We start from the raw sequence: 22,951 nt of genomic DNA on the forward strand, positions 1-22,951 counted from the left end.
TCTTAGAGGCTGCAGTATCCTCCTATTGGTTAGGATAATAAATTAACTTTACAGTAGACAAAAATTCTGAGCAGACATTTTAACAAAGGAGATAAAGACAATGTAAAGAAATGCATGAGAAATGATCACCATCAAACATTTTTACAGAAATGGAATGAAAACAAAAGCAAGTTAACAATACTCGCTGATAGGGCTCGAATTTAAAAAGATTAAACTTCACATGTGCTGGCAGGATTGAAGAAAAATGGAATTTTCATTACTGTGGTGGGTTGGGAGGCAAAGTGATTGACCATTTTAGATCACAGTTTCCCAGATGTTAAAATATAACACATTCACTGACACTGGAACAGTTTGGTAAGTAACACATACACCTGTAGAAAGAACTCAACACAATATTCCCAACTGTTTTATTTATAAAACCCCAAACAAAGAAATAACTGAAATCATAGGCAGCTCAATAGTTAAAGTGGTTACCCATAGAATTCAATATTTCCTGGAAATAAATATTTACATAAACATTAGTGTCAAATCTCAAAATATGTGTGTAGCATGAAGGAAGCCAGTGTTTCTTAAAGAGAATACGTCTTTTAATACCAATAAAATAATGAAAAATATGAATGACTCTATTGTACAGGAAGGTCAATCAATGCCTGCATTGAGGGCTGGGAGGCAGAAAGATTACACAAGGACTGGAGGTAAATAGAGGGTGTGGCAAAGTATGATTAACGTTGTTGCTACTGGAAAAATACAATAATTAATAAAGAAGAACACAAAATATAAACTCTCCATGGCCACTGTGCCTCATTTTCTTGGGTATGATCACATTAACAGAAAGCCACTAGTTTGATTCCAGGTCAGGGCACATACCCAGGTTGTGGGCTGGATCGCCAGAGTTGGGAATGCAGGAGGCAGCTGATCAATGATTCTCTCTCATTGATCTCTCTCCCTTTCTCTCTCTCTCTCTCTCTGAAATCATAAAATTATATCATATAAAAAACTATTGCCATCAAATTCAATAGGAATGCTGACTACATACAAAAGACATCCTGGGACAGTTTGCAGGGTTATCTTTCCTCTACCTTTGACTTCTTGCCTGTTGAGCAACTACAGTATGTGAACACCCTAGAGGGGCCAGGGAATACACAACACCATTAGGTTATTCTGCCAATGACGTCAGCTACATGAAACAGTATTGGAGGTCCTGAGAATGTCTGCACATAAAGGCCACACAAGCCACAGGCCCCAGAACATCTGTGGCCTCATGTTCAGAAGAGGCACTTATCATCGAATTTCCTGCAGGCTTCCCCACTCACTATTGAAACAGTGTTTCTGTCCTCATTGTGGTTCCACCTCAGAGACTTACAACAAATGACACCAGCCTATGAAATGTCATACTTCCTGGCACGTGTCTCCTTTGCAGTACATGGAGAGCTGGTTCCCTAAACATTGCTGAGGCTTATGTAGTACATACTGTGAACAGAGAACATGATTCATATTGGTCACAGAAGCAGAGCAAAGGTCTCCTCTTCAGACTGACCTTTGCCCTCACCAATATTCGAGGCACTAGGCTGAAAATTAAATGCACAAAGTCACGTGGCCTTTCCTTTAAGGCCACGGGCCGCAATAAGTAATGAGCCAACATTGGACAGAAAGTGATTTCTGGACATTATGTTGTCTCTTTCAAACCACATACACTTTTGGATAAACACAATATCTATTCATCTCAACATGATGAAAGATCACATTTGTGTTTGCAAATCATCTGTGGCAATGAATAAAACCAAAATTAAAGGTACAAATGTAAAAATACCTTTAAAAAGATTCTAAACTCGATCACAGGAGAACAAGGGGTTTTCAGGTTGATGAATAAGAATCCCCCCACGCCAAAACCGGTTTGGCTCAGTGGATAGAGCGTCAGCCTGCGGACTCAAGGGTCCCAGGTTCGATTCCGGTCAAGGGCATGTACCTTGGTTGCGGGCACATCCCCAGTAGGTGGTGTGCAAGAGGCAGCTGATCGATGTTTCTCTCTCATCGATGTTTCTAACTCTCTATCCCTCTCTCTTCCTCTCTGTAAAAAATCAATAAAATATATTTAAAAAAAAAAGAATCCCCCCAAATTTATCACAGCATAATATGAGTACCACTATGTCCCTAAAACAGGTGGCACTTCTTAGCTGAGAAGGGGTGCTCTGGATAAATTCTGGCTCAGGTCCATTTTCTCATCACAGAAAAATGAATTAAGATACTGCCAAGAGCGTGGAGGAACCATAATTACTTCCAGGAGAAGTGAGAACACAGAATACATTCCTCTGAGCACCCAGGGGTGGTGACCGATGCGCACTCCTCAGGTGAGTCAGGTGTTAGAGGTGAAATATCTTCAGCGACAAAGAGACAGTGACCTCATTTGGGTGGTAGGTCTGGGCATGTTAGCAAGTACAATGCAGCTCCTTCAAGTCTCACTTGTACCTCCAATTTATGAGGAATCTAGCGGAGTGTATGTTCCCATAAAACGTGTTATCATTCATGGAAAGGGTCTCAGAGAGCCCCTTAAGTGTTCTTATAATAAGTGAGAAAAATAAACCATTCCCTGCACATTTATGGCTTTTCTCCAGTGTGAACTCTGTAGTGTCTAGTGCGGTAAGACCTTCGACTGAAATGCTTACCACATTCACTACACTCATATGGCTTTTCTCCAGTGTGAACTCTGTGGTGTTTAATGAGGGAAGCCCTTACCCTGAAATACTTCCCACATTCACTACACTCATATGGATTTTCTCCAGTGTGAACTCTGTGGTGTACATTGAGGTTAGACCTTCGATTGAAATGCTTCCCACAGTGACTACACTCATATGGCTTTTCTCCAGTGTGAACTTTATGGTGTCTAGTGAGGTGAGGCCTTTGACCGAAATGCTTTCCACATTCACTACACTCATATGGCTTTTCTCCAGTGGGAACGCTGTGGTGTCTAGTGAAGTCAGGCCTTTGACTGAAGGACTTCCCACATTCACTAAACTCATATGGTTTTTCTCCAGTGTGAACTCTGTGGTGTCTAGTGAAGTTAGACCTTTGACTGAAGGACTTCCCACATTCACTACACTTATAACACTTTTCTCTAATGTGAAATCTGTTGTGTTTAATGAGAGCACGGCTTTCACTGAAGACCTTCCCACAATCCATACACTCACAGGGCTTTTCTACAGTGTGAACTCTCCCACGTTGTAGGTGGTTAAAGATTTGTCTGAAGACTTTCCCACATTTATTAGACTCATTAATCATATCTCCAAAGCAGAGACCTTTCTGATAAGCATCTTTCTGTTTCTGGCTGGCAGCTGTTTCACATTCAACCCGCTGGTGATGTCTTTTTCCACGGAGACATTCCTGTGAACTCTCATTGTTACTGTGTGGCTCCTCAGTATTAAGAGTGGCCTGGTGCTGGAGAAGCCCTGAGGTGGCTGGGGAGTCTACCCCAACCTCAGTACTAGCTTTAGGCACCCCAGAGAAGTAGAACCAGCAAGATTTCACAAGCGCAGCACTCTCCATATCTTCTTTCCAGGGCTTCTCTCCACAAGCATCCTTCTGCTGCTGGTGAGGGTTTGCACTGAAACACAAGTCTCTCACACATGCATCACTTAAGAACACATTCTTCTCAAAATATGCCACTTGTAACTCAGTCAGGTGCAAAATATCTTTTAACACTGAGAAGCACGGCTTACACAGATGGGTCCTCTGGGTGGCTGCAGCTTTCTTGGAAGCCCTGACCTGAGAGTCTCCTACAGATACACTGTGCTCAGAATAGGCCTTCACATCATCCATTTTATGCCATGGACCTGAAAACAGAGGAATGATGTGGAAGTGAATGTTGACTGTGGTGACAGAGGGAAATCCTATTATAAAACTGTGTTGCACATAATACATTGGTCACATGCAACTGGCTGAAAATAAAAAACCTGAAAGATGAAATAATAAGATGCAACTGTGAAGTTCTTGACCACTGAAGATCACAAAACAAGAGAGACTTCAACAGAAATAGAGCAAAAACATGGCAAGCACCACATGGAAGAGAAGCGGACTGTGCAGCTCATTCTGCTGCTAACAGCATTCAGTAGATCTTCTCTGATGGTGACATGGGCAAGCTGTGCAGAAGGTTGCTTACATCTCATTCCAAGTAAAATTCAATAAACAAGTAGCTGGTGTTGGAGGGGTATTTAATCATGTATGTGCTCCTTATAACACTCTCGTAGGTCCATGTTGTAGTATACTGCAGAAAGAGATGTGCAGAGGAATAGGTGATGTAAAAAGGACACAATGGCGAAGGCAGACAATGCTAGGATGTCACCGATGAAATGACAAGTCAGCAAAGTGTCAACTGTGTAAAAGAAAGGTATAAATGAGGTGTGGCCATTGGAACCTGCACCAAACACTGTTGTACAGGAGCAGGTTCCCGGTATAATTTGAACACCATCCTTACATCATACCACCTCCCAGTTGCCACTCAGCCGGGCTAAGCATCCTCTAGGACCATCCTGTACGTTCACCCTGAAGAAACCCAGGCTTTTCCTGGCACCTCCTTTTCTAGACATATGTACAAACTAAATATTCTGAGTATCAATAAAAAGACAACAGAGGTGAGCAGCCATCACTTGCCCATAGCATTCAGCTTGCAATGGTATACAGGGAAGGTAATATTACAAACAATAATTGGAGGGTCTTACAAGAACAGCCCATGGTTCATGTATGTAAAGAAGATAACTGACACAGGGTCTTTATCGACAGGGAAAGTGCAGAAGTGGAAGCCATGGATCTGGATAGAGTCACCCTCCCTGGAGTGGAAGAGCAGGAGGGACCCATTAAGCGGTCGTAAGACTGCTGACACCCAGACATTTCCTGCAGTTTCTGAGGCAACTGGTGTCAGGGAGGTTTATGGAGTCTATTGCTCAGGGCTCTTTGCACAGCTCAGCATTGGCAACCACAGCCCATTGGACAAGACAGTGGGGGAAATTAGCTGAGCCCATGGTCTGGCTTTGAGAGAGAGAGTGCTAAGTCTGGAGAATAAATAAGGAGTGGGCATCACCTCAGGACACTAGGAGAGATGTGAAGGTCTTACCTATGAATGATACAAGTGCAAACACTTCCAGCATCACATCACAGTACAGACGTCTCTGAGCCTCGTCAAGGATCTCCCACTCTTCTTGAGGGAAGGCAATGGCCACGTCCTCAAAGTTCATATCCTGTCATAATGGGCACAGTACATCCCATGATAAGATTCTCTCTTGAGATTCCAAGTCTGCCATACTACCCACCCTGCACATGCATATGCTCCCCTACTCCCCACATCAGAGAAGAAAGCAGCCCTTGGTCCCATTAAAGTTAATCTCTGATTATATTCTTACTGATGCAGTGTCTTCCCACAACAATAAAGGCAGATGAACAGATACAAGTTACCTGTGCTGTCATTCTCAAATAGGAGTCACACTGCCCCTTTCAATAATAGTTGGTGTCAGGAACATAGGGTAGGAGGACATGTTGCACACAATGGGTATGTGATGGATTTGACTCTGGTCTTGTCAGGGAATAGCCATGTTGTCCTCCAAATTGTCCCTCCAAGACACCAAACAACATGGTAATTCCCATTACCCTTCTGACTCCAATCCCAGTTGGCTGAGGCCAGCACTCTGCATTACCTGCTGCCCATAGTTCTGTGATCCAACTTGTCTCACACAGCTTCATTCCCAAAGGCACAACTTCACTGGTAACACAAATAAGCCATGACGAGGACAGAGGGTTTTCTAATCAGCTTCTTTCCCCAAATTCTAGTTCACCACCTCTGTAATATATTTCTCTCTCACCCTTCTCTCTTCTCCTTGCCCCATGGCGGTGGGGATCTTCAAGTGCCGGTGACACTGATGTGTGCTGTCTCATTCCCAGTATTCACTGGGTCAGCCCTCAACAAGAAATGGCAGGTGGGCACATATATGGCCTCTAAGCTCTACACTTGTCATGTAGCATCATAGCAACCCATCTTGTTAGAAATTATCCTACAATTCCCCATATCATATCATAAAGACACCATCAGAGATGGACTCCCTTTTCATTCATTTGCACGTCATTGGTAGTGTCCGGCCGCTTTGCTTTTAGTCCCAGGGACCACACTGATGTCATCATCCCCTGTGTGTGATTGTGCAGCTCAGCCCGGGTTCCCCACCTGCCACACTGACATAGAGGGCACCTCCCATACTGTTCACTGGGTCACTGCATACTCTGCCCTCAGGAGAACCTTGGCTGCTTGTCCTCACAGGTCCCTAGGCTGTGCTGGTGTTCAGATGTGTGTGGACTGACTAGGTGATTAAAACATATATATTGATTTCAGAGAGAGAGAAATCGGGATATACTATATATATATATATATATATATATATATATATATATATATATGCACACTAATAAAAAAGTAATATGCTAATTCAACTGGAAGACCTTCCGGATATCCTTCTGGATAAAGCCTGGGGATTGGCTGTCCTGTAAACCATCCCCAAACGACTCTCAGCCCTTTGCCCAGCTGGCCCTCACCCATGCACTAAGTGCCTGTCTATAGTAACAAAAAGGTAGTATGCTAATTAAACTGGTAGACATTCTGGACCTCCTTCAGGACAAAGCCATGGTGGCGGGGCCAAGGCAGAGGCAGTTAGGGGTGATCAGGCCAGGAGGGAAGGGCATTTGGGGGTGATCAAGCCAGGAGGGAAGGGCATTTGGTGGTGATCAGCACAGGAGGGGAGAGAATTTGCGGGTGATCAGGCACGCAGGGGGCGCCAGTTGGGGTGACCAGGCCAGGAGGGAGGGGAGTTGGGGGCTAGCAGGCTGGCGGGAGGACAGTTGGGGGCGATCAGGCCAGCAAGGGGGGCAGTAGGTGGCGAGAAGGCCAGAGGCGTAGGGCAGTTGGGCACGAGCAGGCTGGCATCAGAATGGTTAGGGGCGATCAGGCAGGCAGGCAGGTGAGCGGTTAGGAGCCAGCGATCCTGGAGTGCGAGAGGGATGTCTGCCTGACATCCCCCAAGGGGTCCCAGATTGGAGAGGGTGCAGGCCAGGCGGAGGGACACCCCCAAACCCCCGTGCAGGAAACTCATGTACTGGTCCACTAATACACACACACACTGAGTGGCCAGATTATTATGATCTCTGAACACATAATAATGTGGCCACTCAGTGTATATTGTACATAATAAAAGGCTAATATGTAAATTGTCCCCTCGACCTGGAGTTCAACCAGCAGACAGGCCAGCCATCTGCCCATGTTCCCTCCCCCTGGCCAGGCTGGCCAGACGCCACCCATGACCCATGCACGAATTCATGCACTGGGCCTCTAACACACACACACACACACACACACAATGAGTGGCCAGATTATTATGCATTCAGAGGTCATAATAATCTGGCCACTCAGTGTATATACTAATAAAAGAGTAATATGCTAATTCAACCTGGAGAGCTTCCGGATGTCCTTCTGGACAAAGCCAGGGGTTTGGCTGGCCTGCAAACAACCCACAAACGGCCCTCCGCCCCTGGCCCTGGCCGACCACACCCCCCAGCAGGTAACCTCAACCCAATGGGGGCATGACCAGCCTGCAACCAGCCCTCAACCCCTAGCCTAGGCCGGCCATACGCGCCCATTAGAGACCCTTATCCTGATGGGGGCGTGGCTGGCCAGCAAACGGCCCTCAGCCCCTAGCCCAGGCCGGCCATGTCCCCCATCAGAGACCCTTATCCGATGGGGGCGTGGCTGGCCTGCATACTGCCCCAGTTCCTCACCCAGGCTGGCACCACCCCAAGTGGGTACCACCACGCCAATGGGGACATGGCCGGCTTACAAACCACCCCAGGCCCCTATCCCAGGCCACCCCCGCTCTCCAAGTGGACCCCTACCCTGAACCAGGACCTCCTTCAGGGCAGACCAGCCGACCCTCACCCATGCACCAAGCCCCTATCAATACTAATAAAAATGTAGTATGCTAATTAGACCAGGAGACATTCCGGACATCCTTCCAGACAAAGCCATGGTGTCGGGGCTAAGGCAGAGGCGGTAGGGGTGATCAGGCCAGGAAGGGAGGGCATTTGCAGGTGATCAGGCCAGCAGGGGGGGCCAGTTGGCCGGCAGCGGGGGGCAGTTGGGGGCAAGCAGGCTGGCAGGGGGACAGTTGGGGGCAATCAGGTCAGCAGGGGGACAGTTGGGGGCAAACAGGCCAGCAGGGAGGGCAGTTCTGAGCAAGCAGGCCAGCAGGGGTGGAAGTTGGTGGTGAGCAGGCTGGCGGGGAGGGGGACAGGTAGGGGTGAACAGGCCGGCAGGCAGGTCCAGTTGAGGGCGAGAAGGCTAGCGGGGCGGGATAGTTGGGAGCGAGCAGGTCAGCAAGCGGAGTGGTTAGGGGCAATCAGGCAGGCAGGCAGGTGAGCGGTTAGGAGCCAGGGGTCCTGGATTGCGAGAGGGATATCCTACTGCCGGTTTAGGCCTGATCCCACAGAGGATCCCAGATTGGAGAGGGTGCAGGCCAGGCGGAGGGACATTCCCGCCCCCCATGCACGAAATTCATGTATATATGAAATATATGTATTCATGAAATTCACTAGTATATACACACTGAGTGGCCAAGCAATTATGACCTCTGAATGCATAATAATCTTGCCACTAAGTATATATCCTATATAATAAAAGGTTAATATGCAAATTGTCACCTCGACCAGGAGTTCAACCAGCAGGCATGCGGGAAAACTGTCCGTGTCCCCTCCCCCTGGTCTGGCTCGCCGGGCCCCAACCATGAACGAATTCATGCACCAGGGGTCTTATATATATATACACACTGAATGGCCAGATTATTATGCATTCAGAGATCATAATAATATGTCCACTGTGTGTGTGTGTCTATATATATATATATATATATATATATATATATATATATATATATATACAGAGAGAGAGAGAGAGAGAGAGAGAGAGAAAGTGAGAGAGAGAGAGAGATTTTTTGTTCCATTAATTTTATACATTCTAGTAATTGATATATATATAGTAGGACTTCGGGTTACGTCGGAGAACTGTTCCTATGGTGCGACTTCATGCAATTTTCACTGTAAGTAAAAACCCACCTATATAAGCACCTACGTCACTCACATGGCACACATACACAGCAGAAATGAAGTGAAACAGTAAAAAAAATTTAAAAGAAAAATAACAATTCCTGACCTTTACTTGTGGTAAATAAATAATAAAAAGCATAAAGCATATACGTACATATAAGGGTAAATACTGGATTTTCCTTACCTTTACTACTCTTGTTGGCTTGCACACTGGATGTTGCAAAGTGGGGAAAGACAGGCTTACACTAGGCTGCTGCGGGGAGGAGGTTAGAGAGGCAGAACCTACAGAAGATGCATGTGATACTGGGTCAGGTGAGTCCAGAGAGGCAGAACCTGCAGAAGGTGCTGGTGATTCTGGGTCAGGTGAGTCCAGACAGGAAGAACCTGCAGATGGTGCTGGAGATCCTGGGTCAGGTGAGTCTGGAGAGGCAGAACCTGTAGAAGGTGCTGGAGATCCTGGGTCAAGTGAGTCCGGAGAGGGAGAACCTTCAGAAGGGGCTGAAGATACTGGGTCAGGTAACCCCGGCGAGGCAGAACCTGCAGAAGGTGCTGGAGATCCTGGGTCAGGTGAGTCTGGAGATGCATATGAGGTAGAGGGTATGGAATCTGTTGCAGGCCTCTCAACCTTCTTAAAATAATGTTCGAGGCTAGTCTGGACGGATACCTTCTTCTTGTCCTCCCAAATCTCCTTGTAACACCGCAGGCTATCCATGACCCCTCTGGCAACCTTAGTGTACCTGTAACTGTTGGGGTCCTGAGCCTCAAAACTTGCCAAGGCATCCTCTATCATGGCAAAGGCTACCGCTAATTCCTTGCTTGTAAATCTCCTGTGCTCTGGGGTTGGTGTGTCTTCCTTTTTAAAGAACTGCTGTTTCAGTTGAGTGAGGTCCTCGGCAGATAGCTCCTCTCCATAAGATGCCAGCAGCTCTGTGACATCCTCAGCCTCCACCTCCAAATCAAGCTGCTTACTCAACTCAACAACATTCTTGATGACAACCTCAACTGAATCCTCAAAGCCATGGAAATCGTTCACAAACTGGGGACACAATTTTTTCCAAACACTATTCAAGTTCGTCTGCTTAACTTCATCCCAAGAATCAGAAATGTTTTTTATAGCAGCAAGAACATTGTAAGATTTCCAAAAGTCCTTGAGAATCAACTCTTTATCCTTCTCCGTTGCCCTAAAAGCCATAGCAAATGTCCTTCGGAGGTAGTAGGCCTTGAAAGAGGCAATGACACCTTGGCCCATAGGCTGTAAAAGAGAGGTGGTGCTAGGTGGTAGGAAAACCACCTTGACATTTGGATGAAAGTCATTCAAATCGGCAGGGTGAAAAAGGGCATTGTCCAGCACTAGCAACACCTTAAAGGGCAGCCCCCTTGAAGCACAGTAGTCCTTGACTTCTGGCACAAAATGGTTGGTGAACCAGTCCTCAAATACGCTAAGTGTCACCCATGCCTTCTTGTTAGATTTCCAGATGACAGGTAGTAGACCCTTCCATATGCCCTTGATTGCCCTTGGATTCTCAGCCAGACACACCAAGGGCTTCAGCTTGAAGTCACCAGCAGCATTAGCCCCAAGTAGCAAAGTCAATCTCTCCTTGCTGGCTTTATGGCCTGATGCTGTCTTCTCCTCCTTGGCAATGTACTTAGGTGTAGGCATACGCTTCCAGAAGAAGCATGTCTCATGCACATAAAACACTTCTTTATCACAGTAACCTCCCTCCCTAATTATCTCAGCCAAAGCACTAGGAAAATCACCTGCTACTTTGGCATCATCACTAGCAGCTTCCCCTTGCAGCTTAAGATTATGCAAATTAGCACGAGCCTTAAAACGCATAAACCAACCTTTGCAAGCCACAAACTCTTCCCTTTCACTCCCTTCCCTTTTCACTCCCTTTTCTTTTTTCAAGGCCTCAAACAATCTTTCAGCCTTCTCCTGAATCAACATCAGGCTAACTGGGATACGCCGTTGGTTCTGCTCTTCCAGCCAAAGCACTAATAATCTTTCCATCTCAATAATGAGACCACTACACTGCTCTGTAATCACAGTTGATTTCATAGGAGCAGATCCTTTCACATGTTCAAGTATATGCTTTTGATCCTTGATGATTGTCGAGACAGTTGTAGGATTTAGACCAAGCAACCGGCCGATGTTTGTAGGTGTTCCGACCGTTTCCCAGCGTCTTATTATGTCTCCTTTTACTTCCATTGTGAGGGCTTTCTTTCTTTTTGTAGCACTGCCATCAGAAGAATCTGCCTTATGCTTAGGAGCCATAAGGACGGGCAAAAAGTGTTCAAAATAACAATACAAACAAAAGAGAGCGAATGAAGCACAATCCAAAACGGCTAATAAACGGCGACTGAATGACAGCGTCTTCCTTGTATAGCGCCACGTGATGACTTATTCATCCATTCCGCTGGCCAACTGGTTCCTGGTCGAACTTCGTGCAAATGCCTTACATCGAATGACAGAACTTTTTTTTATATAAATAATTTGCAGATGGCGACGTAACCAGAAAACGAGGTATTTCAAGTCCGAAGTATCCCGAGGACTGTCTGGAGAGAGAAAGAGAGAGAGAGAGAGAGATATCTATTTTTTGTTCCATTAATTTTATGTTATTTGATCAACTCTTGTAATTGATGTGACCAGGGTTGGAACTTGCAACCTTCCGTTATTGAAATTATTCACTGACCCACTTAGCTGTTTGGCCTCGGTCACATATATGTGACATTTTAAGTAACAACCCAATAATGTACCTGAGAACAGGTAGATACAAAAACCATCATGATGACAGAGAGTGGGTGGTAGGCTAGAATAGCATTCATGAGATTTCAAAAGTGTCTTTTTTACAGGGAAATATTTAAAGTAAGCTATATCACTGTCAGATTGTATTACTGCATCAATTATTTCATAGGCTGAGAATGAAGCACTGATGAGGTCAGTAGGAACTTGCTATCAGCAATGCAGGCATACAGGGAAACACCAAAAGTGTATTTTTTTAAATGTCCATTTTAAATAAATTCTACTTAAATCAATCTTTTTGAAAAGGTTTAATCTTGATGCTTCCCAATAACTTTACTGTTTTATTGTGAAAAGTTTTGAACATATTTGGTGCTACTAAATCAGCATATTGAAAATAAAATATAATGATGTACTACTGAAATACATTATCATGTCAATGTTCAAAATCATCATTTTGGCTGTTTGAACCTCACAAGGATGAGAGTATTTACACCAGGGATATTAATAAAGATTACAAACTTCCCATAATCAGTACACACATATAGCTTTTCTCCAATGTGAACTCTCTTGTGGATAAGGAGGTGATTATTGCAGGTAAAAGATTTCCCACATTCACTACACTCATAAGGTTTTGCACCACTGTGAACTCTCTGGTGTTGAGTGAAGTTACTGTGTTCCCTAATGGACTTCCTACAGTCACTACACACTTAGGACTTTACTCCACTGTGAACTCTGTGGTGTTGAATGAGGGTAAACCTGTGTGTAAAGGACAATCCATAGTCATTATTCTCATGGCTTTTCTCCAGTGTGAACTCTCCTGTGGATAAGGAGGTGATTATTGTGGGTAAAGCTTTCCCACATTCACTACACTCCTAAGGTTTTAACCAGTGTGAACTCTCTTGTGTGGAGTGATGGTACTGCTTTGATTGAAGGACATCGTGCAATCATGACACTCATACAGCTTTTCTCCAGTGTGGACTTGGTTGTGGAATGAGTTTGGACCTCAGGATGACGGACATCCCATGATCACTACACTCCTATGGCTTTTCTTCAGTGTAAACTCTTCTATGATGAATGAGGTTAAAGATTTCTCTGAAAGATTTCCCACATTTTTTACACTTATAATTCACTTCCTAAAGGCCAGGCTACTGAAGATCACAAAACAAGGATGACCTCAAACGACATGACACACACATGGCAAGCACCACATGGAAGAGAAGCAGGATTGTCAGCTCATTCTTCTGCTAACAGTGTTCAGCATGGTGTGTCTGCTGGTGACATGGAAAGCTGTGCTGAAATATGATTATTCTCATTGCAAGTAATCTCTCTCTCTCTGAATATCTATCTCTATCTCTTATCTATATTTTTATCTATATATACATACACAAGGGTAATATGCAAAGTGTCCCCTCAGGAGTTTAACAAAGAGAACAATCACTCGCAATGACGTGCGCTGACCACCAGAGGACGGTGCGGAACATGATAGGTGACCAATGGCAGCAGCAGGGCCCTGAAGGAGCGAGGGAGGGAGGAGGCGGGCAGGTGGGGGGAACCATGCCGTGGCAGTATGCGTGCAGTGAGGGATGGAAGAGGTAGGGAGGCAAGGAATGTGATTGACCCTGATCGCTGGCCAGGCCTAGGGACCCCATGAACAAATTTCATGCGCCAGGCCTCTAGTATTCAATAAATTAGTAGCTTGTGTAAAAGAACTATTTAAGCTCGTATGTACATATCATAACACATGTACAGGTCAATGTTAGAGAATACTGAAGATGCAGCAATGCAGAGGAACAGGTGATGCAAAAAGGCCACACAGGTCAAGGTAGTCAATGGCCAGGAGGTCACAGGTGAAATGACAAGTCAGCACAGTGTCAAGTATGGCAGAGAAAAGGTAGAAATGTGCTATTGCCCATGGTACTTGCACCTAAACACTGTTGGAAATGAGCAGGTGCTTGGTATGGTCTAAACACCAACTTTATACCATATCTAGCCCACATTTGCAACTCAACAGGACCAGGCCGCTTCTGAGACCATCCTGCATGTTCACCCTGTAAAAAAAATCAGGGTTCATCCTGCATATTCCTCTCTACAAGTATGTACAACAGAAATTATCGACGTATTAATGAAATATGACAGGGATAGGCAGCCAGCGCTGGCCTAGAGCCATTCGGCTTGCCATCGTATTTAAGGAAGATAATATTACAAACAACGGAAGTGTGATCTTGTAAGAACAGCTCAAGGTTCATGTGCGTAAAGACCATAACCTGGCACAGGCAGTCACCAAGGACCTTTGCCTAGAGGAAGGAGGTAGAAATGAAAGCCATGGATCTGGACATAGTCACCCTGCCAGGGAGAGGAATAGCAGGTGGGACCCATTAAGCTGTCTGTAAGACTCCTGACTCCCAGACACATCCTGCACTGTCTGAGGCAATGTTTGTGGAGTCCTTCGCTCAGGGCTCTCCACAGACCTCACCCATGGCAGCCACAGCACATCTGACAGGACAGTGGAGGAAATTAGCAGAGCCCATGGTCTGGCTGTAGAAGAGTGAAAGCTACATCAGAAAAATAAAGGAAGAGAGAACATCATCCCATGACACTGGGATAATGTGAAGGTCTTACCTACAGATGATACAAGTTCAAACACTTCCAGCATCACATCGCAGTACAGAAGTCTCTGAGGTTCATCAAGGAGCCCCCACTCCTCCTGAGAGAAGACAATGGCCACATCCTCAACTTTCATACAGGGTCATAATGGGGACAGTACAGTCCACAATCAGATTCACTCCTAAGGTCCCAACTCTGTCATATTGCCACCCTCCACATCACTCTGCTCTCTCCACTCCACACACCAGAGAAAATACCAGGGCTTCATCCCATGAAAGTCACTGTCATGTTATATTTCTACCGATATTTTATCTTCCCACAGTAAAAGCAGTTGAGCAGATAGAAGATATCTGAGCTCTGGGATTCACATGTACGCCACACTTCCTCTTGACAGTAGAGTGGGTGTCAAGAACATAGGGTAGGAAGAGATGTCGGCCATGCAGGGTGGGTGAGTGATTTGATACTGATGTTATCAGGCAATACCTGTGTAGTCCCTCAGATTGTTACTCAAAGACACAAAAAGATAGCATTACACTTCACCTTTACAACCACAATCCCAGAGTGCTGAGTACATAGCTTTGTATCACCTGCTGCACAGAGTTCTTTGAACAACACTTCTCTCACACTGCTTCTTTCCCAGAGGCACAACTTCAAAGGTAACACAAATTTGCATTGGCGAGTACAGGTTGTTTCTTAATCACCTTATTTTCCAAATTTATAGATCACCATCTCCATAATCCCTTTCTCTCTTACACTTCTCCCTTACCCATGCCCATGGAGAATTTCAAGCCTGGGGAACAGTGATGTATACTCTCATTCCTAACCATCACTGTGTCACCCCCAACAACAAAAGGCAGGTGGGTACATACATGTCATTCAAGCCCTGAACATGGCAGGTAGCACAAAAACATCACCCTTTCCAGGCATTATCCAAAAAATTACCCTTATTTTATCATCCTGACTCCACCAGAAATGGACTCTCCCTACTTTCACTTTTATGTCAATGGCAGGGTGCTCTGGCCATGAAGTCAAACTCCCTCTCCAAGTGCTCATCACTCTTTCGACCACACCTCTCTCACACCTGCACTGCTACAGTCCCGCCCCCTATAATTATCTCCTTACCCTCTTACTTATTATTCAGCATGTGTGGTCAAGAGAATGCTTGCCAAATTCAAACAGAATCAAGTACTGCCCAGAAACTGACAGTCCACACTCACAGAGGCAGCCTGGAGTCCTGCTATGAAGGCCTCTCTCCATGACTGTTTTTCCCTTAAATCTAACCTATGAAGAACCACAGTCAGATCTCAGATACTCAGACCTCCCCTCCCTTGGTGCTGCAGGGTTCAATGGGGTCAGGCTGAAAGGACGCTGTAAGCAGAGAGGACTCTGGGAGGCGCGGAGGCCCCACCCAGCCTGATGGTGCTTAACCAGCCTCAGACACACCCTGCACAGCAAGGACAGGGCCTCCAAGGCCTCCTCCTACTCACCACGAGTGGGCTGAAGCCTGGGAGTCCTGGAAAAAACTGAAGAGGTCAAAATGCCCACCAAGAGGAGGAAGGCGGAAGTCCCGCCCTAACCAGATGCACTGAAACAGTGTCCTTTAGCTCCGCCTATGTTCTCGCATTGTTTTCTGGGTAATGTAGTTTTCTCAAATGCCAAGGGGAGGGCTAGCATTCCAGCCAATGACATTGGTGAATAAAGGTGGTGTGGTTCAGCAATTGGCACTGGGGAAGGATGATGAAGAAGGGGAAGTAGAAGAAGATGATGATGCATGCACGAATTCATGCACTGGGCCTCTCTCTCTCTCTCTCTCTCTCTCTCTCTCTCTATATATATATATATATATATATATATATATATATATATATATATACTTGTTGTAAATCAATTACACATATATCAAACTTTAAAAATGTTTAAAACTTACCTTTCCAATAATTCAGCTGTTTAATTATGAATGTTCTTGAGCACATTCATTGCTACTGTATCAGTATGCTAAAAAATCTATTTATATGAAAGGCTAAGCAACCGCCCAACTACCTGACAGGTAGCTATGACCTGCATTGACCACCGGGGGGCAGACGCTCAACACAGGAGCTGCCCAATGAGTTTTTACCTGACAGCAGTGGTTCACAGGTAATGCACCCAGAACCAGAGAGGACGGAGCGTGATTCTGGGTTGTGTCACCCAAGAACTGCCCTCTCGAAATCCAGGACACCCAGGGCGATGTCGGAGAGCCTGTTTCAGTCCAATCTCCACAGGCCAGGCCCTTGTTTTGAAAGGGAGAAGGACAGAAACAGCAATTATATACCTCCTGCATGGCCACTCCAGGGGATTCAGGAAGGCATGTGCCCTGCCCTGGTATCAAACCAGTGGCTGAGGGACTCCACCCATTACACAGATGCCCTTCAAGCCTCGGTACCACCAGCCAAGGAGGGAATGTGAGAGGTTGGCACTAGGGAGTGTGGGGCCGATCTCACCAAGTCCCGCCCCACCAGACACTTCCGAATTAATTTAATTTCAATGTGCACGCATTCATGTATCTGGTCACTAGTAAAATATAATGATGTACTACTGAAATATCTTACATCCATGTACAATGCCATCATTTTGACAGTTTGAATGTGGTGAAATTGTCAACTACTGCTAATCTAGACTTCACTTACTGTATTATTAAATGCTTAGACTTAAAGAACACTGGTGGAGGATGTTAACAATGCAGATTAAACTTTTAAGTGTATGGCACATGTGGGCTATAAATACTACATACGGTAAAAATTGAGAAAAAGTATATTGTTTTTAGAATTCAAAAGCAAGAATTCCGTATTGCAAAGAAGTCACTAGAGTCACTGAGAAATGAGTGAAATTCAAACATATGTCTTAGAGGCTGCACTATCCTCCTATTGGTTAGGATAATAAATTAAGTTTAAAGTAGACAAAAATCCTGAATAGACATTTTAACAAAGGAGATAAAGACAATGTAAAGAAATGCATAAGAAATGATCACCATCAAACATTTTTACAGAAATGGAATGAAAAAAAAGCAAGTTACCAATACCCACTGATAGGGCTCGTATTTAAAAAGATGAACCTTCACATGTGTTGGCAGGGTTGCAGAAAAATGGAATTTTCATTACTGTGGGTGGGTCGGGAGGCACAGTGATTGACCATTTTAGATCACAGTTCCCCAGATGTTAAAATATAACACATTCACTGACACTGCAACAGTATGGTAAGTAACACATACACCTGTAGAAAGAACTCAACACAATATTCCCAACTGTTTTATTTATAAAACCCCAAACATAGAAATCACTGAAACCATAGGCAGCTCAATAGTTAAAGTGGTTACCCATAGAATACAATATTTCCTGGAAATAAATATTTACATAAACATTAGTGTCGAATCTCAAAATATCTGTGTAGCATGAAGGAAGCCAGTGTTTCTTAAAGAGAATACACCTTTTAATACCAATAAAATTATGACAAATATGAACGACTCGATTGTAAGGAAGGTCAATCAATGCCTCCATGGACGGCGGAGAGGCAGAAAGATTACAAAAGGACTAGAAGCAAATACAGGGTGTGGCAAAGTAGGTTTAACATTGTTGCTACTGAAAATAATACAATAATGAATAAAGAAGAACACAAAATATAAACTCTCCATGGCCACTGTGCCTCATTTCCTTGGGCGTGATCACATTAACGGAAAGCGACTGGTTTGATTCCAGGTCAGGGCACATGCCAGGTTGTGGGCTGGATCCCAAGAGTTGGGCATGCAGGAGGCAGCTGATCAATGATTCTCTCTCATTGATCTCTCTCCCTTTCTCTCTCTCTTTCTCTGAAATCATAAAATTATATCATAAAAAAAAAACTATTGCCATCAAATTCAATAGGAATGCTGACTACATACAAAAGACGTCCTGGGACAGATTGCAGGATTATCCTTCCTCTACCTTTGCCTTCTTGCCTGTTGAGCAACTACATTATGTGAACACCCTAGAGCGGCCAGGGAATACACAACACCATTAGATTATTCTGCCAATGACGTCAGCTACACGGAACAGTTTTGGAGGTCCTGAGAATGTCTGCACATAAAGGCCACACAAGCCACAGGCCCCAGAACATCTGTGGCCTTATGTTCAGAAGAGGCACTTATCATCTAATTTCCTGCAGGTTTTCCCACTCACTATTGAAACAGTGTTTCTGTCCGAATTGTGGTTCCACCTCAGAGACTTACAACAAATGACACCAGCCTATGAAATGTCATACTTCCTGGCACAGTACATGGAGAGCAGGTTCCCTAAACATTGCTGAGGATTATGTAGTACATACTGTGAACAGAGAACATGATTCATATTGGTCACAGAAGCAGAGCAAAGGACTCCTCTTCAGACTGACCTTTGCCCTCACCAATAATCGAGGCACTACGCTGAAAATTAAATACACAAAGTCACGTGGCCTTTCCTTTAAGGCCACGGGCCGCAATAACTAATAAGCCAACATTGGACAGAAAGTGATTTCGGAACATTATGTTGTCTCTTTCAAACCACATACATTTTTGGATAAACACAATAGCTATTCATCTCTACATGCTGAAAGATCACATTTGTGTTTGCAAATCATCTGTGGCAATGAATAAAACCAAAATTAAAGGTACAAATGTAAAAATACCGTTAAAAAGATTCTAAACTAGAGCACAGGAGAACAAGGGGTTTGCAGGTTGGTGAATAAGAATCCCCCCAAATTTATCAAAGCATAATGTGAGTACAGCTATGTCCCTGAAAGAGTTGGCAGTTCTTAGCTGAGAAGGGGTTCTCTGGATGAATCCTGGGTCAGGTCCATTTTCTCGTCACAGAAAAATTGATGAAGATACTGCCAAGAGCGTGGAGATACCATAATTACTTCCAGCAGAAGTGAGAACACAGAATACATTCCCCTGAGCACCCAGGGGTGGTGACCGATGCACACTCCTCAAGTGAGTCAGGTGTTAGAGGTGAAATCTCTTCAGTGACAAAGAGACAGTGACATCATTTGGGTGGTAGGTCTGGGCATGTTAGCAAGTACAATGCAGCTCCTTCAAGTCTCACTTGTACCTCAAATTTATGAGGAATCTAGCAGAGTGTATGTTCCCATAAAAGGGGTTTACATTGATGTAAAGGGTCTCAGAGAGCCCCTTAAGTGTTCTTATAATAAGTGAGAAAAATAAACCATTCCCTGCACATTTATGGCTTTTCTCTAGTATGAACTCTGTGGTGTTTAGTGAGGTGAGACCTTTGACTGAATTGCTTCCCACATACACTAAACTCATATGGCTTTTCTCCAGTGTGAACTCTGTCATGTCTAGTGAGGGCACCCCTTTCACTGAAATGCTTCCCACATTCACTGCACTCATATGGCTTTTCTCCAGTGTGAACTCTGTCATGTCTAGTGAGGGTACCCCTTTCACTGAAATACTTCCCACATTCATTACACTCATATGGCTTTTCTCCAGTGTGAACTCTGTGGTGTACAGTGAGGTGAGACCTTCGATTGAAATGCTTCCAACATTCACTACACTCATATGGCTTTTCTCCAGTGTGAACTCTGTGGTGTCTAGTGAAGTCAGACTTGTGAGTGAAGGACTTCCCACAGTCACTGCACTTATAACACTTTTCTCTAATGTGAACTCTGTTGTGTTTAATGAGAGGAGGGATTTCACTGAAGACCTTCCCACAATCACTACACTCATGGGGCTTTTCTTCAGTGTGAACTCTCCCATGTACTAGGTGGTTAAAGATTAGTATGAACACTTTCCCACATTTATTATACTCATTAATCATATCTCCAGAGCTGAGACCTTTCTGATAAGCAACTTTCTGTTTCTGGCTGGCAGCTGTTTCACATTCAACCCATTGGTGATGTCTTTTTCCACGGAGAATTTCCTGTGAAATCTCATTGTTACTGTGTGGCTCCTCAGTGTTAAGAGTGATCTGGTGCTGGAGAAGCCCTGAGATGGCTGGGGAGTCCACCCCAACCTCAGACCTAGCTTCAGGCACCCCAGAGCGGTAGAACCTGCAAGTTGTCACAAGCGAAGCTCTCTCCATGTATTCTTTCCAGGGCTTCTGTCCACAGGCATCCTTATGGTGCTTGTGAGGGTTTGTACCGAAACACAAGTCTCTCACACATGTATCACTTAAGAACACACTCTTCTCAAAGTATGCCACTTGTAACTCAGTCAGGTGCAAAATACCTTTTAACACTGAGAAGCATGGCTTACACAGATGGGTCCTCTGAGTGGCTGCAGCTGTCTTGGAAGCCCTGACCTGAGAGTCTCCTACAGATACACTGTGGTCAGAATAGGCCTCCCCATCATCCATTTTATGCCAAGGACTTGAAAACAGAGGAATGATAAGAAAGTGAATATTGACTGAGGTGACAGAGGGAAGTCCTATTATAAAACTGTGTTGCACATAATACATTGGTCTCATGCAACTGGCTGAAAATAAAAGACCTGAAATATGAACTAATAAGATGCAACCGTGAAGGTCTTGACCACTGAAGATCACAAAACAAGAGAGAATTCAACAGAAATAGAGCAAAAACATGGCAAGCACCACATGGAAGAGAAGCGGACTGTCCAGCTCATTCTGCTGCTAACAGCATTCAGTAGATCTTCTCTGCTGGTGACATGAGCAAGCTGTGCAGAAGGTTGGTTACATCTCATTCCAAGTAAAATTGAATAAACAATTAGCTGGTGTTTCAGGGGTATTTAAGCATGTATGTGCTCCTTATAACACTTACATAGGTCCATGTAGTAGTATACTGCAGAAAGAGATGTGCAGAGGAATAGGTGATGTAAAAAGGACACAAAGGCGAAGGTAGACAATGCTTGGAAGTCACCAATGAAATGACAAGTCAGCGAAGTGTCAAGTGTGGAAAAGAAAGGAATAAATGAGGTGTGGCCATTGAAACCTGCACCAAACACTGTTGTACAGGAGCAGGTTCCTGGTATAATCTGAACACCATCCTTATGTCATACCTCCCCCCAGTTGCCACTCAGCCGGACTAAGCATCCTCTAGGACCATCCTGTATATTCACCCTGGAGAAACCCAGGGTTCTTCCTGCACCTCCTTTTCTAGAAGTATGTACAAACTAAATATTCGGAGTATCGATGAAAAGACAACAGAGGTGAGCATCCATCACTTGCCCATAGCATTCAGCTTGCAATGGTATCCAGGGAAGGTAATATTACAAACAATAAGTGGAGGGTCTTAAAAGAACAGCCCCTGGTTCATGTTTGTAAAGAAGATAACTGACACACGGTCTTTGTCGACAGGAAAGGTGCAGAATTGGAAGCCGTGGATGTGGACAGAGTCACCCTCCCTGGAGTGGAAGAACAGGAGGGACCCAATAAGCGGTCTGTAAGACTGCTGACACCCAGACACTTCCTGAAGTTTCTGACGCAACTTGTGTCAGGGAGGTTTATGGAGTCTATTGCTCAGGACTCTCTTCACAGCTCAGCACTGGCAGCCACAGCCCATTTGACAAGACAGTGGGGGAAATTAGATGAGCCCATGGTCGGTCTGGCTTTGAGAGAGAGAGAGAGCTAAGTCTGGAGAATAAATAAAGAGTGGCATTACCTCAGGACACTAGGAAAGATGTGAAGGTCTTACCTACGAATGATACAAGTGCAAACACTTCCAGCATCACATCACAGTACAGACGTCTCTGAGCCTCATCAAGGATCTCCCACTCCTCCTGAGAGAAGGCAATGGCCACGTCCTCAAAGTTCATGTCCTGTCATAATGGGCACAGAACATCCCATGATAAGATTCTCTCTTGAGATTCCGAGTTTGCCATACTACCCACCCTGCACATGCATATGCTCCCCTCCTCCCCACATCAGAGAAGAAAGCAGCCCTAGGTCCTATTAAAGTCAATCTCTCCTTATATTCTTGCTGATGCTGTGTCTTCCCACAACAATAAAGGCAGATGAACAGATACAAGTTACCTGTGCTCTCATCCTCAAATAGGAGTCACCCTGCCCCCTTTCAATAATAGTTGGTGTCAGGAACATAGGGTAGGAGGAGATGTTGCACATAATGGGAATGTGATGGATTTGACTCTGGTCTTGACGGGGAATACCCATGTTGTCCTCCAAATTGTCCCTCCAAGACACCAAACAACATGGTAATGCCCATTGCACTGCTGACTCCAATCCCAGTTTGCTGAGGCCATCACTCTGCATTACCTGCTGCCCATAGTTCTGTGATCCACACTTGTCTCACACAGCTTCATTGCCAAAGGCACAACTTCAGAGGTAACACAAATAAGCCATGACGAGGACAGAGTGTTTTCTAATCAGTTTCTTACTCCAAATTCTAGTTCACCACCTCTGTAATACAGTTCTCTCTCACCCTTCTCTCTTCTCCTTGCCCTATGCCGGTGGGGATTTTCAAGTGCAGGTGACACTGATATATGCTATCTCATTCCTAGTG

The 22,951-nt window shown here is 44.8% G+C and overlaps 1 pseudogene across 1 annotated transcript in view; it reads right to left on the reverse strand.

Annotated features, from left to right (window-relative positions):
• The window catches only part of LOC307094820 (protein SET-like), a 671,772-nt pseudogene that overhangs the window by 613,814 nt on the left and 35,007 nt on the right, over positions 1-22,951 (reverse strand). The window lies entirely within an intron of this gene.

This window comes from Cnephaeus nilssonii (assembly GCF_951640355.1).
Source record: "Cnephaeus nilssonii genome assembly, chromosome: 24".
NCBI classification, from domain to species: Eukaryota; Metazoa; Chordata; class Mammalia; order Chiroptera; family Vespertilionidae; genus Cnephaeus; species Cnephaeus nilssonii.